We start from the raw sequence: 15,182 nt of genomic DNA on the forward strand, positions 1-15,182 counted from the left end.
TTTGACGCACCCACCGCTTGCCTAGCTTAGCACAAAGACTGGATGTAAATGGATAATGGTAGCATACTAATCCCAATAAGTGACAAAATAATGCAAACATTTTCCTATTTACATGTTGTGATCTGTATAGTCACAGCGTGTACAAATAACAAGGCTATATGAGACAGAGACCATTTTTAATCATATAAATACTGGGAACTATATTCTCACTAGGCGTAGGAGCACAGCTACTTGGGCGGAGTGATTAGCGCAGCACACGAGACGCCCTGTGGTGAGTAGCAGAGAGTTCGCTCAGAGTTGGAGTAATAGAGTCAGGAATTACTTGATAGTAAATTTATAGTTTACAATCATGGGTGTTCGCTGCAATTCTAAAGAGCTGCGACAATAAACAGGGGAGACCAGGTAATACTATGATGTTTCATAGAATTCCAACCAAAAACGCTGACCTGATGAATCGATGGCTACTTATCCAAACACACATGTTAAAAGAAACCAATAAGTATTTTGTTTGCTCTGAACATTTTACTATAGACGACTATTTAGAAAAAATGCAAGTTGCCACACGGACCATGAAACGTGTGCTAAAGGATACAGCCATCCCATCGATAATAAAGACAAATTAAATCACCTGTTGCTGCGGTAAGTGTTCCGTTATGTTTTGAGACGACTAACATTAGCCATACTGTAACAGTGCCATGCTAATGTAATGTAACCTTAGTAGTGACACTATTACGTGAATAGAGGCTCCGTGTATCCCCTTTATTGTTATTATCACTGTACTATGAATGATCATTATAACAAAATCACTTACTTGGTGGACAGCTGACCATTAGGTTCACTCGGCATGGGGCGTTTCTTCCAGTTGATCTTCCGTGGTAGTGACGCAAATATTTTGATTGTCATCACTCATCAAGCCTTGACATTGATGGCAATACCCGGTCCCATACATTACAACAAAGGCATTCGGTTTCTGTCGGCATAGGTTGGCATGTTCCACATTTACACCACCAGTCCGTGTTCGTTCTGATTCTCCCTTCGACATCAATCTGTTCGGCATCTTGTCTTACAGCTTCCAAAGTTTGTAACTCCTCGTCTGTGTATTCTGGCTCAAAACTATATGGTTCTGGATCTTGGTTTGATACACAGTAAAATTCCTCTGACAATTCCTCAAAGTCAGCCATGATCACGATTCGCGTTCGCTACTAGCTAGTTAGTCACGTTTGTTTTGTTTACGGAACCATCAACAGTCAGGGCGTCTCGTGTGCTGCGCTAATCACTCCGCCCAAGTAGCTGTGCTCCTACGCCTAGTGAGAATATAGTTCCCAGTATTTATACGATTAAAAATGGTCTCTGTCTCATATAGCCTTGTTATTTGTACACCCTGTGACTATACAGATCACAACATGTAAATAGGAAAATGTTTGCATTATTTTGTCACTTATTAGGATTAGTATGCTACCTTATCCATTTACATCCAGTCTTTGTGCTAAGCTAGGCTAGCGGTGGGTGCGTCAAATAACACTTACAGAACGCACAGAAATGAAAAAGGTATGTATGGACTTATCTAACTCTGGGGGATACTGTGAATAAGCTAAAGTCCCAAAAAGTCGGAGTGTTCCTTTAAGGCTTGCTGTGCATTCAGCAGCAGAATGACCAGGCCGATGGATTTTACCTCTTAATGGTTTTTGTACCTTATATCCTAAAAGAAGAAATTCTCCCTTTCCCTTTCACATTGAGGAACCTCAGTATGGGCTGTAATGAAAAGATGAAATAAACATACTTTTAGACTTTCTGAGGTAAACTTCATTAAAAATAACAACAACAAATCCAATACTAGTGCTTCACTCAAATAAATCACTTTAGGATGATATAAAATATCTGTTTGTGTTCACTAATGTTGCTTTGGATCACAGGAATAAATTATACTATTTCACAATACAATTAATTACAAATAATTTAACTGCTTACAAAAGGCGGATGAATTACTGCATAACATGAGCAGAGGTTAGGTCAATAAATGGATGAATGAATAAATTTATATGGTTTATTTATAAGGATGTTCATGTGACCTGTATATTTTTAGTACTTTTCCAACCGCAGGACTGGCGACCCTGCTCTTACCTTACCGCCCACACTCCTTCACAGCCCACAAACACCTTTCTGAGCGGATCTTTTTTTTTCCATTACATGCATTGTTTTTTTGTTTTTGTTTTTTTTTTTGTTTTTTTGTCAAGTTATAGAGGAAGTTCAACAATTGCCAAAATGACAAGGTTTTTTAATAGCGTTGACATTTTATTGTGTTTATTTCATTTTGCTTTAGTACATATTGAAATGTGAGTGATAATTAATAATATTAACAATTAATAATTAACTGAAAGGCAGAATAATAATGCCAAATAATGAATAATGTTGCATTTATTTTATCCAAAAGTTAAATTTTATCTTATTTGGTTCCTAATTAAAAGGTTCAATATTTATCTTTTGGCACTCTAGCGGTTAAAAACAAAACTGCACGCATTTTGCAGAAGATCACTGGTTGTGCTCTGAGTGACTGTGTCGATGAATATGGTTATCCACTGTTCATAAAACATTCATTACTAGACTTAAGAGATATAACCAGTTTAGATGGAAATGTTCTCAAGCTGACTAGCAGAAGATGTTAGCTTTACCATTAGACACAGTACAGTACTACAACAACATAAATTAAATTACCCTGCTTAACAATGAACTCTGTTAGAAAGCAACATATGGCAATTTATTTGAAGTTATCACCTGTTGAGTAATAAAAAGACTATCTCTGTGTCACTTTTACAACATTTCAAATCCCAAATTCTGAGCGTGATAAAGCAGGCACACACAAAACATTTCAAGGGTTGAAAGGTCAAAGTATTGCACTGGTTCTGGTCTTAGCCTAGTTCTGGTCATGCATTTCTGTTGTTGCACAATAGTGGTGCAGGATTCTTCAGCTGTGGTCAAAGTGTGACAGCAGGAAGTAAGAAAGCGCAAACTTCAAATGTTGTCACACTGTTGGAGAAAAAAGTTTCCACATGAAATCTTGCAGAAATTCAGTATTTGTCAATGCTACAGATTCAGCCTCTTCTGATGAAAAGCAACAAGCAAACATCTCTTTCCAATATTATTGGGGTGACAATGGATGCTATGCCACACATTTAAATAAACATGTAATTTCTTTGATGTGTTATTATGTTCATTTGTGTCAATAAACATTCAAATATGTTGAATTCATATTACATGTGTACATTTGGAAAACTAGAGATGTGGCCACCATGAACATGAACACACCACTAACATTAAGATGAATCAGCCAATAGAATCATGTACTGTAAATGTGTTTTTTCTTTAGTACAGGGAGGTACAGTATATAAAGGTGAATCTCTGTCTGTCTTCTCTTTCGGACTGTGTTGAGGAGGAAGATAAACCTGTCATCGGCTCTCCATGAAAACCAACATTGATCTTTAATGAAGTCTGTAAGTTAAGATAAAAAAAAAAAAAAACTCTTTTATTTCATTCTAATTGTATGCAGTTGTTACCTTTTTCTAATAACTTCTTTAATTTGTTTAATGTCAATTGTTTGTTCCTGTCTGTCAAAGACTTTGAACTGCGTTGATTAATTTAGAAAAGCGCTGTATAAATTTGATTTACAGAGTGATTTATTTTCATTTTTTAAAATCAGATTTCCAAAGCAAGATTTTACCACATATCCATTATGCATAAACAACATGTGGTCTTGCATTAAACATTTTGTTTAAAAAATATTTCTAATCCACACAATGTAAAACTGTCTTGTCAGGTAACAATATAATAACATCTAAATGAACTGGTTTTATTCAAGAAGAAAAAAAACCACTACTACTTTAATTAAAGCTAGTTTTAACGAACAATGAATAATGTGAAGTAAATGTTTTAGTTTTCCTCAGTTTATCAATTTTGAGGTATAATTTTGCTGTTTGAAATGTACAACTCCACTGTTTTCTTTATTATTCATTTTCTTTTTCTTAGAAGATTCTCTGCAGATCAGTCAGTTTGGAACTATCTCCTAAAAATGATTCATCATTTTTTCATCTTATTGCTTTGCCTTTCAAAATGTAAGTAATTACATGTGTTTCGCTCTGCATAATAAAGCAAATCAAGCAAGCAATACACATTCACACATTCTCACATGATATGACATTTTATATTTAATTTTTAGGCAGCTCAGATAATGCAGACGTCGTGACTCAGAATCGTCTGAAGATTGTTCAAGCTGGAGACAGTGTTAACTTCACCTGTATTTTTTCAGGAGAGTCAAGAACCAGTGTTGCTTGGGTCAAACAAAGAGTCGGAGAGAAACCCCTTCTGATTGTTTCATCGTATCAAGCTTTACCTGCCGTCTTTGAAAATGGCTTTGACAAAAATAAACGCTTTTTTGTAGCAATAGACAAGAGCAGTTTTAATCTGACCATCACAAATACAGAAGAGTCAGACACTGGAACATACTTTTGTATTAAATATATATATAATAATTTTTATTTTGGTGAAGGCACTGATCTCATTGTTAAAGGTAAGCAGAATATTCACTTACATGTTACTGTGAGACATACAGTACATTGTGTCTGGTCAAACAAGCATTATGTTATTGTTATTTCTTTTCAGATGGACAGCTGAGCATTGACTCAGAGCATCAGAGACCTGAGACAGATCCAGATCATCCAGAAGAGTCTGCAGTGGCCCTGCAGTGTGCCGTCGTCACTCAGAGCTGTGCAGGAGAACACAACGTCTACTGGTTCAGACATGAATCTGGAGAATCTCCTCCAGGAATCATTTACACTCAGGAACGCAGGAACGCTCAGTGTGAGAGGAACTCTACCACACACAAATGTGTCTACAACCTGCCCAAGAACATCAGTCACTCTGATGCTGGGATTTATTACTGCGCTGTGGCCACATGTGGAGAGATACTGATTGGAGAAGGAAGAAAAGTTGATTTGCCAGGGCCAGGTATCCACTGAATTTGCGACAGAAAATCTAAATCTCATGGTGTTGTTGTATCACTTAATATCTTTTAAAAATAAGTTTTTTTATATATCTGCAGATACACCATGGAGTACAGTTGCCCTAGTTTTAGCAGTTTCAAACTGTTTATCAGTGATTGTGATCATAATTCTGGGCTCACAGTTGTGCAAGCATCGACGAAAAGGTAGGAATTACTGCATAACTCTTCTCTAATATGTAAGTCTGAACAGTCAAATCAACATCCTTCAATGACCGTGCAGTTATATGTGTCCAATTCTTAATGTATTTCAAGATGGGACTCAGAACATTCAGAATAGTCACTTAATGGTAAGCAGTTTAATATTTCATGTGCTTTTATGTCATATGTTGCAAATATAATTCAGTTTAAATGTCTTCACATGCAATTTGTGTGACTGAATGAATCAAAATTGCTATTCTAGGATGAAGACAGAGATGCTTTGAATTATGCTGCATTGAGCTTTCAACAAAAGCCCTCCACTTCAAGGAGACCCAGGGGAAAACCAACCTGATCTCACGGGAAAACGTACAAATTCTTCAAGGTGGCTAATTCGTACGAATTCATACGACCTCACTCGTACGAATTAGTATGATTTTTGCAAAATCGTACATATTTTACGAATTGCCCAATTCGTATGAATTCATACGAATGACCTACCCCTGACCCCGCCCCTAAACCTACCCATCACGTGGGTTTAGACAAATCGTACAAATTCGTACAAGTGAGGTCGTACGAATTCGTACGAATTAGCCAACTTTTTATCATTCGTACGAATTCGTACGAATTGGTCGTGAGATAGTGTTGGGAAAACACATCAGATAATTCAATATGTGCACATGCATGGAATCAATACAATTTACTAAAAAATAAATTCTCCATTGTTAAAAAAACCCTACTCTTAATATGACTCTTGATGTGCTTTAATTGATTAAACCAATAGATATTTCAAGCTCTTAATTAGCCTACTCAAGCTTTAAACATTATTCTATGCCTAAGTTTTATCTAAAATGATCTGTCAAATTAAATGAACTGTTTGACAATAATTTAATTTAAAGAAACCTTCATGGAAGCCTGTTCTACCACAAAGACTCGGGAGAATAAATAATGTAACATTTATCCATTTATTAAATGGGGGGGGGGGGTAGCAATATATGATATAAAGTTCTTTGGCGTAGACCCCGTCCGCATCAACATGTTTCACTAGATTTTTGACCAACACATGCTAACATACAGCATATTGATTGGTGGGGCATCAATTTTAGATCGTAAAGAAGCGAAATTCACTGTCCGTGGCACTTAAATTATATGTGACAATTGTGTTTATTTTACTCATGCTAACTCTCGCCTTAATACATTAGTTAGACTGCATTAGTAAGTAGTAGGTAATTGGAAATGTTAATCATATCTAGGAATTGGATAGCATTAGTCTACATACCTGAAAATTTTTGACGCTGCCCAATATTTTTTGGCTCAAGATGTCCCTCTAGCGGACACATGTGGAGGGGGAAAACCTCCACCATGAGACCAGGAAAATAGGCTGTGAGGCCTTCAGTGCAATAGACTGTATTCAGAAATCACACGTTTAACTTAATGTTGAAATTCTAGGCGTAATATTCTAGGTTTAGGGATTGTTTCTGTCTCTTTCTGGACAAAAGTGTGTCCTATTTGACCACAGCTAAAAACTTAAAGTTTAAAGAAACTCCAATTAATCAATTATTTTATTGCTTCCATTTTCCTTAAAAAAAAAAACGTTTATATTTTAATAAGCTTAATTACATTCAGCTGCAGAAACAAACATCCTTTAATTAGATTGAACTTAATCTGTAATAGTATATATACACATTTAAATTAATTTATAATAATATATTGTATATTGTGTATATATGCGTTCAGACGCGAATGCGCATGCGTCGCGTCTGAACGCGTTGTTGTCTTTGGAGCTCTATCGATTTGATTTATAATTCCTGATTTTACTTACTTACAACAAACATTTTCTACTTTTCCTCACTGAGAAGCACTACTGCTCAAACCTCATAGTTACAACGCGGACTGTTGAGCAGACGTGTCTCAAGCCTGTTAGTGATCCAACGCTGGATACTCTTATAGGTTACTCCCGGGGATCACGGCTGAACGCGTCTTCTCAACACTCACTTACAAACATTTTTCACCCCTCGTGCGTCTACTCTACACCCGTACCACTTAAAAGACGGATTATATCTAAGACGCTTGTCAGAAATTAGTATTAACTGATAGCATCACTGGTAGTGTCGTGGCTAACTTACTGTCCATCTGTTAAAATGGCGAATATATCAGATGCAAGTAGTCTACCTTTTGGTGCAGGTGAGGACACATTTGAGCTGCACGCGGTACAGTCTGAGCTGGAAGCTGTTGAGAAACAGATCCACGACCTTTTAGTGAGACAGGCCGAGCTGAGAGATCGGCGTTTGGCTCTTGAAACATCACGCGCTGATGCTCACAAATCAGAGATTAATGTTACTAACCCGCTGACTCCGACCTCGTCTACTCCGTGCGTTACTCGGCATCGGTCCCGAGCGCCAAGGTCGCGATCAGCCATGGTCTCGTTCACTCCGGCTCCAACACGCCACCACGAAGCCTGGATATTTCCGCAGCGGAAGACGCGAGTCAGGTCTAGACCAAGACCCTCTCCGACCCTCCCGGTTTTCGAGTTATCCACACAAAACTGCTTCTCCCCTCTTCGCGAAACAGAACGCGATGCTGTGATCATCGGTGATTCCATTGTTCGGCACGTCCATGCTACATCAGGTAAAAATAAGGTGCACAGTCACTGCTTTCCTGGTGCTTGTGTTTCTGAAATCGCTGCTCGCGTTCCCGAGATTCTGAATGATAACGAGCGCGTCGGAACTTTGGTATTGCACGCGGGAGTGAACGACATCAGGCTGCGCCAGACGGAAGTTCTGAAGAAAGACTTCAGGAATCTGATCGATACGGTACGCAGCACATCGCCTGATATAACGATCATTGTGTCAGGACCGCTTCCCACGTACCGTCTAGGACATGACAAGTTTAGTAGATTATTCGCGCTAAATGAATGGTTAACGTCATGGTGCAATGAGCAGAAACTGCTCTTTGTAAATAATTGGAATCTGTTTTGGGAGCGTCCTAGGCTTTACCGTGCTGATGGCTTACACCCAAACAGATTCGGATCGGATCTTCTGTCAGATAACATCTCCAAAATGTTAAATACCTTTTGACTAGTAACCAAAAGTCCAAATCATAGTCTCTGCTGCACCAAATTAACTGATATAAATACTAGTGTAGAACATTGCATAGAAACTGTGTCTATTCCTCGTTTAGTGCGATCAAATAATAAATCTACTGCAGGATCTAGGAAAAATCTAATTGTTATTAAAACAGAAAATGTTGCTATTAGTAAACAAAAATAATTTCTAAAGCTAGGTCTTTTAAACATTAGATCACTCACACCTAAGGCAGTTATTGTAAATGAAATAGTCACAGATAATAGCATAGATGTACTTTGCCTTACTGAAACCTGGCTTAAACCAAATGATTATTTCGGTCTAAATGAGTCTACTCCATCAGGATACTCCTATAAGCACGAGCCCCGTCTGATTGGTCGTGGCGGCGGTATTGCAACTATCTATAGAGATATTCTCAATGTTACTCAGAAAACGGGTTATAAGTTTATTTCATTTGAAGTACTTGTACTAAATGTTACGCTCTTAGATGATAGAAAAACATCCCTATTATCTTTAGCCTTGGCTACCGTATATAGACCACCAGGGCCTTACGCTGATTTCCTAAAAGAATTAGCAAATTTTCTCTCAGATCTATTGGTCAATGTCGATAAAATATTAATTGTTGGAGATTTTAACATACACGTAGATAATCAAAATGATACGTTAGGGGCTGCGTTTATAGACTTATTAAACTCCTTTGGGGTTAAGCAAAACGTTACCGGACCAACTCATCGTTTTAATCATACACTCGATTTAATTATATCACATGGAACCGATCCAACCGATATAGATATCATTCCGCAAAGTGATGATGTAACTGACCATTACATGGTAACTTGCATATTACGTACCCCGGTAATATATCATGCTGCGCCGCGTTATCGATTAGGCAGAACAATCCTTCCATCCACCATAGATAATTTTTCAAATTGCTTATCGGATCTGTCTCAGCTGCTGCCTGAACCTAAACAAACAGATGAACTAGACGAACTAACCAGCACTATGAGCACCGTTTTCTCTGGAAAATGGGATATTGTTGCACCTATGAGACTAAAAAAGGTCAGAGAGAAAATTAAAGCACCATGGTACAACAATACTACTCGTGTTCTAAAGAGAGAAACCCGTAATTTAGAGCGTAAATGGAAACAAACTAATTTAGAGGTTTTTAGAATCGCTTGGAAAGACAGTCCGTCACGCTATAAAAAGGCCCTAAAAGCGGCCAGGGCTGAGCATCTCCGCAAACTAATAGAAAATAACCAAAACAATCCTAGGTTCTTATTTAACACCGTGGCTAGACTAACAAATAAACAAGCGTCACCTGAACAAAATATTCCGTTACAGTTTAGTAGTAATGATTTCATGAATTTTTTCACTGAGAAAATAGAAAACATCAGATCCACAATTGTAAACGTTCAATCTTCAATCGCGCCTTATAATTCAGCCTCAATTATCACCCCGCAAGAACAATTACAGTGCTTTACAACTATAGAACAAAAAGAGTTAAATAAACTTATCATTTCCTCTAAAACAACAACATGTTTATTAGATCCCATACCAACTAAACTATTGAAAGAAGTGTTACCTATAGTGGAAGAGCCTCTCCTCAATATTATTAACTCGTCTTTATCTTTAGGTCATGTTCCAAGAACATTTAAATTGGCAGTTATAAAACCTCTCATTAAGAAACCACAATTAGACCCAAATAACCTAGCAAATTATAGACCCATTTCAAATCTTCCTATTATGTCCAAAATATTAGAAAAAGTTGTGTCTGCCCAACTGGGCTCTTTCTTGCAAGAAAATGACACCTATGAAAAGTTTCAGTCTGGGTTCAGGCCGCATCATAGCACTGAAACTGCGCTCGTTAAAATCACAAATGATTTACTCTTAGCTTCTGACCAAGGCTGTATCTCAATACTAGTTTTACTTGATCTTAGTGCTGCGTTCGATACTATAGATAACACAATACTCTTAGATCGGCTACAAAACTATACCGGTGTTCAAGGACAAGCATTAAGCTGGTTCAGATCATACCTATCTGACCGCTACCATTTTGTCTATTTAAACGGAGAAAAATCGCTCATAACTCCAGTAAACTATGGAGTGCCGCAAGGATCTGTGTTAGGCCCTCTATTATTCTCAATATATATGCTGCCACTTGGAAATATTATAAGGAAACATGGAATTAGTTTCCATTGTTATGCTGATGACACTCAACTATATATTTCATCACGGCCGGATGAAAACGCTAAATTATCCAAATTGACAGAGTGTGTTAAAGATATAAAAAGATTGGATGACGCACAATTTTCTTTTATTAAATCCAGATAAGACAGAGGTAATACTTATCGGTTCAAAAAACCGCCCACAAAACCTCTTACAATACAACTTTAACATAGTAGGGTGTCCTGTTACTTTATCCTCTACAGTAAAAGACCTGGGTGTTATATTAGATTGTAACTTGTCTTTTGAAAATCATATTTCATATGTTACAAAAACAGCCTTTTTTCACCTTAGAAATATTGCTAAATTACGTAATATGCTATCTGTTTCTGATGCAGAAAAGCTAGTTCATGCATTTATGACCTCGAGACTAGATTACTGTAATGCTTTATTAGCTGGTTGTCCTGCATCGTCAATAAACAAGCTACAGTTAGTCCAAAATGCCGCCGCTAGAGTTCTTACTAGTTCAAGAAAGTTTGACCATATAACACCAATTTTATCATCACTGCATTGGTTACCTATAAAGTTCCGTATTAATTACAAGGTATTGCTACTGACTTATAAAGCCCTAAACGGCTTAGCTCCAGTTTATTTAACGGATCTTCTATCGCCCTATAATCCATCGCGCTCTTTAAGATCACTAAATTCGAGGCTTCTGGTCATACCTAGGATATCCAGATCCACCAAAGGAGGGAGAGCATTTTCACATTTAGCCCCAAAACTCTGGAATAGCCTTCCTGATACTGTTCGTTGCTCAGATTCGCTCTCCCAGTTTAAAACTAGATTAAAGACGCATCTCTTCAGCCAGGCATTCATATAATATTTTAATCTTACAGTTAAATCCGGTCTCTACTTCATAAACGCCAGAGGAGAACTGGCCCCCGACTGAGCCTGGGTTCTCCCAAGGTTTTTTTTTCTCCATTAGGTCACCTGATGGAGTTTTTCGGTTCCTTGCCACTGTTGCCTTTGGCTTGCTCAGTTGGGGATACTTAAATTGATTAATCGATTCACCAGTGCTATTGATCTGCATTACCAAACGTGGATGTTTTACACCAGAAACAAACACTGATGTACTATTTTATTTAATACTGTGAAGCTGCTTTGATACAATCTGTATTGTGAAAAGCGCTATATAAATAAAGTTGACTTGACTTGACTTGACTATATGTACTGTAATAGTGTTAATTATTTATAGTGTCAGGATGAGCTGTTACTATTTATATATGTTTTTGTCACCCTGTAAGCATCGATAGGCTTTTTTTCCCTCTACCAGTGTAAGGTGAAGTAATTAACTCTGTGAATGATGCATGCATGTTTTTGATTCAGATAAAGGTGTGAAAACACACAGCGGGTCAGTCCTGTGGTTGGAAAAATGCTCAAACCACACTGTGCATAATCATGCAAAAGTTTGCATACCAAGAAGGTGCACAACACCATCTGTGCACACAAACTAAACCTCTCTATTTATTAAGTTATTTAATACAGGCAACTCTTTGTAAGTAAATTAGCTGCAGTGTGCACTCTATATAAATATATTTTGAAAATTACTTTACATATAATTTTTTTAAATGAATCTAAAACAATTGAAAAAAATATATATACTGTATATATACACGTGTGTGTGTGTGTTTGTACTGTATATATGTGCAGTATATATATAATGTATTTATTCAATGTTCACAGTCGTGTCTAAAATTGTAATGTTTCTCCGCTGATGTTCACCATTGCAGTTCTCTGTCTGTACTGAGCAGCTTCTTCCTGTCAGTCACTCTACAGGAAATGATGTACCTCTGACTGGAACTCTGATTCGAGTCACATGTTTTCACATGGACAAATACTGACTTTGAGGACTATGAGACCCTGAGTGTGTGCTTTGTGATAATAATGGCATAAAGCCCAAAATATTACTGTATCAGAGGCAGAGTATTTCAGGGGCATAACTATGTACGAGCTCAAGTGCAATAAAAACTCCACCAACATTGTTTTTTTAAATTGTAATTTTGTGCTGTCTCGACCAAGTTGGTGCTCTCAAAGCATGTTTTATGATCTTTTATCAACTATGACAATTTTATATATTGTTTGAAATGAGATATTTTGATACTTATTACAGCTTTCAAATGTCAAAAATATTGAAAAACACACCATTAAAATAGTGCATACATTTCAGAAGATCTTCTGAAGTCAAGAAATTGCTTTGTGTGAAGAAGAGGTCCAAATTTATGATTACTCACAGAAAATCTTTACAGTTTTTCCCATTTCTGTGTTTATTACAAATAGAGCCCGACCGATATGGATTTTTGGGCGCCGATGCCGATACCGATAAAAAAAAGCCAGATACCGATATATCGGCCGATATTATTTATGTGTATATTATAATACAGTAGCAATATTATTTATGTGTATTATAGTACAGTAAGTTTGGACACACTTTACAATTGGTGTGTACAAACTTTTGATGGGTACTAGAGCCCGACTGATAAAGGATTTTGAAGGCTGATACCGGTACAAATATTTGTTGGTTTTAAAATCCAATATTCCGATATATCGGACGATATATATTTTTTTTTTTTCAGAAACAAAACATTAACAAATTTCCATAACATTAGTTATTTGTAGTTATTTATGAGTTTTAACTAAAATAATATGATAATGCATTTTAAAAAGAAACTTGTTTCTTTTATTGTCACAACAGAACAGAGGAACATCAAAATATATTAAAGTTCTGATAAATAAAATGTATAAAAATGCAAACTTAAGATTTTTTTTAAGACTAAACGTTTAGTCCTTTGAACAAAAACAACAATTTCACATTCAAATTGACAACAAATTCAAATTGTCATAATTTACTCTCTCAAGTTGTTTTTTTCTTCTGTTGAAAATAAGTTATTTGGATGAATGTGGGTAACCAAACAGTTGATGTACCCCAATGACTTCCATAGTATATTTTTCTCCTTTGGAAGTCAATGGGGACCAGCTACTGTTTGGTTACCCACATTCTTCAAACTATTAATATTAGAAAAATATTAGAAGGAAATTAATACAGTTGGAACAACATTAGAGTGCCTGTAAATAATGAGATCATTTTTATTATTGGGTGAACTATCCCTTTAAGGACAAGCGGCAATGTGTTTACAATTGCTACTGTCTCTTTAAGAGCTGAGCACTACACGTCTAATGTACACGCATTTGACAAGCAGATTTTCTCTCAATTTTGCCTTCACTTTAGACAACCGACTTTGTTTATGTAAATCTTGTGTGTATTTAACAGTATTAGCACAATAATACTCGAAAGATAACTTAGTCCAGTATCCAGGCGCTGGTAGAAAGGCTTTTAGTGCATGTGAGCTTCACATGTACGCGCTGAGAAACGCACACGTTAGAACAGCGCATCAGCATTTAAAATTAAATGTTTAACCGACAAAGCATTAAAGCACATGCACATTATGAACTTTTGTGAACTGCAGTGTTAACATTTTATGTGAATATAGCCTACGTCGCGTTGTTCCGCTTCACTCTCGGCTTATTTAACCGCAGCAAAACTGGACATGAGTCACGAATTTTGTCATCCTTATTTGAGTTAAGAGAACTGATAGGGATGTTCTTTTAATTGTTATTCAAGCAATGTATGTCTCGTGAGTCGTTACCAACTCACCATGAACACACTTCACCGATGATCTCACTCGCGGTTCTCTCTGCCCGACTCTGGCTGGATCAGCAGGTTGCTGAATGTGTGGCGCGTTATACACGAGTGTTGCCAACAGGGACGGTGTAGAGTGCCCTCTGGTGGACAAACTATACAACGCCAACACTCATAACATGGTTGAAGGGTGTTTCGTCCGTTTTTATTTTATTTTTGAAATATTCATTTATCGGCCGTTATAAATGCCGATACCGATAGTTTTGAAAATGCCTAATATCGGCCGATAATATCGGCCTGCCGATATATCGGCCTGCCGATATATCGGTCGGGCTCTAATTACAAAGTAAATTACAACTGATTTCACTTTTAAAGACACACATGGAAGACCATAGGAAGTATTATTGTGTATGCCTGCTTTTCCAAAACAGAAAAAGTACAGAAAAATGGATTGCGGCAAACAGAAGAGAGAAAAATGTACAGTATGTTGTATTAGAATCCAATGTTTACAAAAACCATGTATAGTGTTATAAAAGTGTACATTATATACAGACACACACACACACACACATATATATGTCCGGGTTCCGTGGGTGATGAAGGAACTCACAGGGTTTGACCATTAGGGAACAATATAAGCACATGTATTGGCAAACAAGACGACACTAAGCCAGGGCCTCTCTACGTTTTTTGGGTCCGGGGGTCTTGGTGAGAAGAACACCACTTGACAAACAGGTTCCACTTCAAGGCGTAAGCATGTCTCGTAGACGGTGACACGTGATGGTTTTCACTACCTCCTGGGGTTAGGCACCTAGAACCTGTACGTCCCATCCAGAGACCAGACATAGAGATTCCAGTTGCAGGTGCCATAAAGTCCCCCGTCTCTGAGAAAACAGGTCCTTCCTCAGAGGAATGCGCCAGGGAGGGGCTGACCCGAGGAGTACTAGTTCTGGGAACCAGGTCCGGTTGGGCCAATAAGGATTATTACAATTAACAAGACCTGCTCCTCATCCTCCCTGACTTTGCACAGTGTCTGTGCGAGAAGACTCAC

The sequence above is a fragment of the Scardinius erythrophthalmus genome (genome assembly GCF_964197995.2).
Source record: "Scardinius erythrophthalmus genome assembly, chromosome: 2".
NCBI lineage: Eukaryota > Metazoa > Chordata > Actinopteri > Cypriniformes > Leuciscidae > Scardinius > Scardinius erythrophthalmus.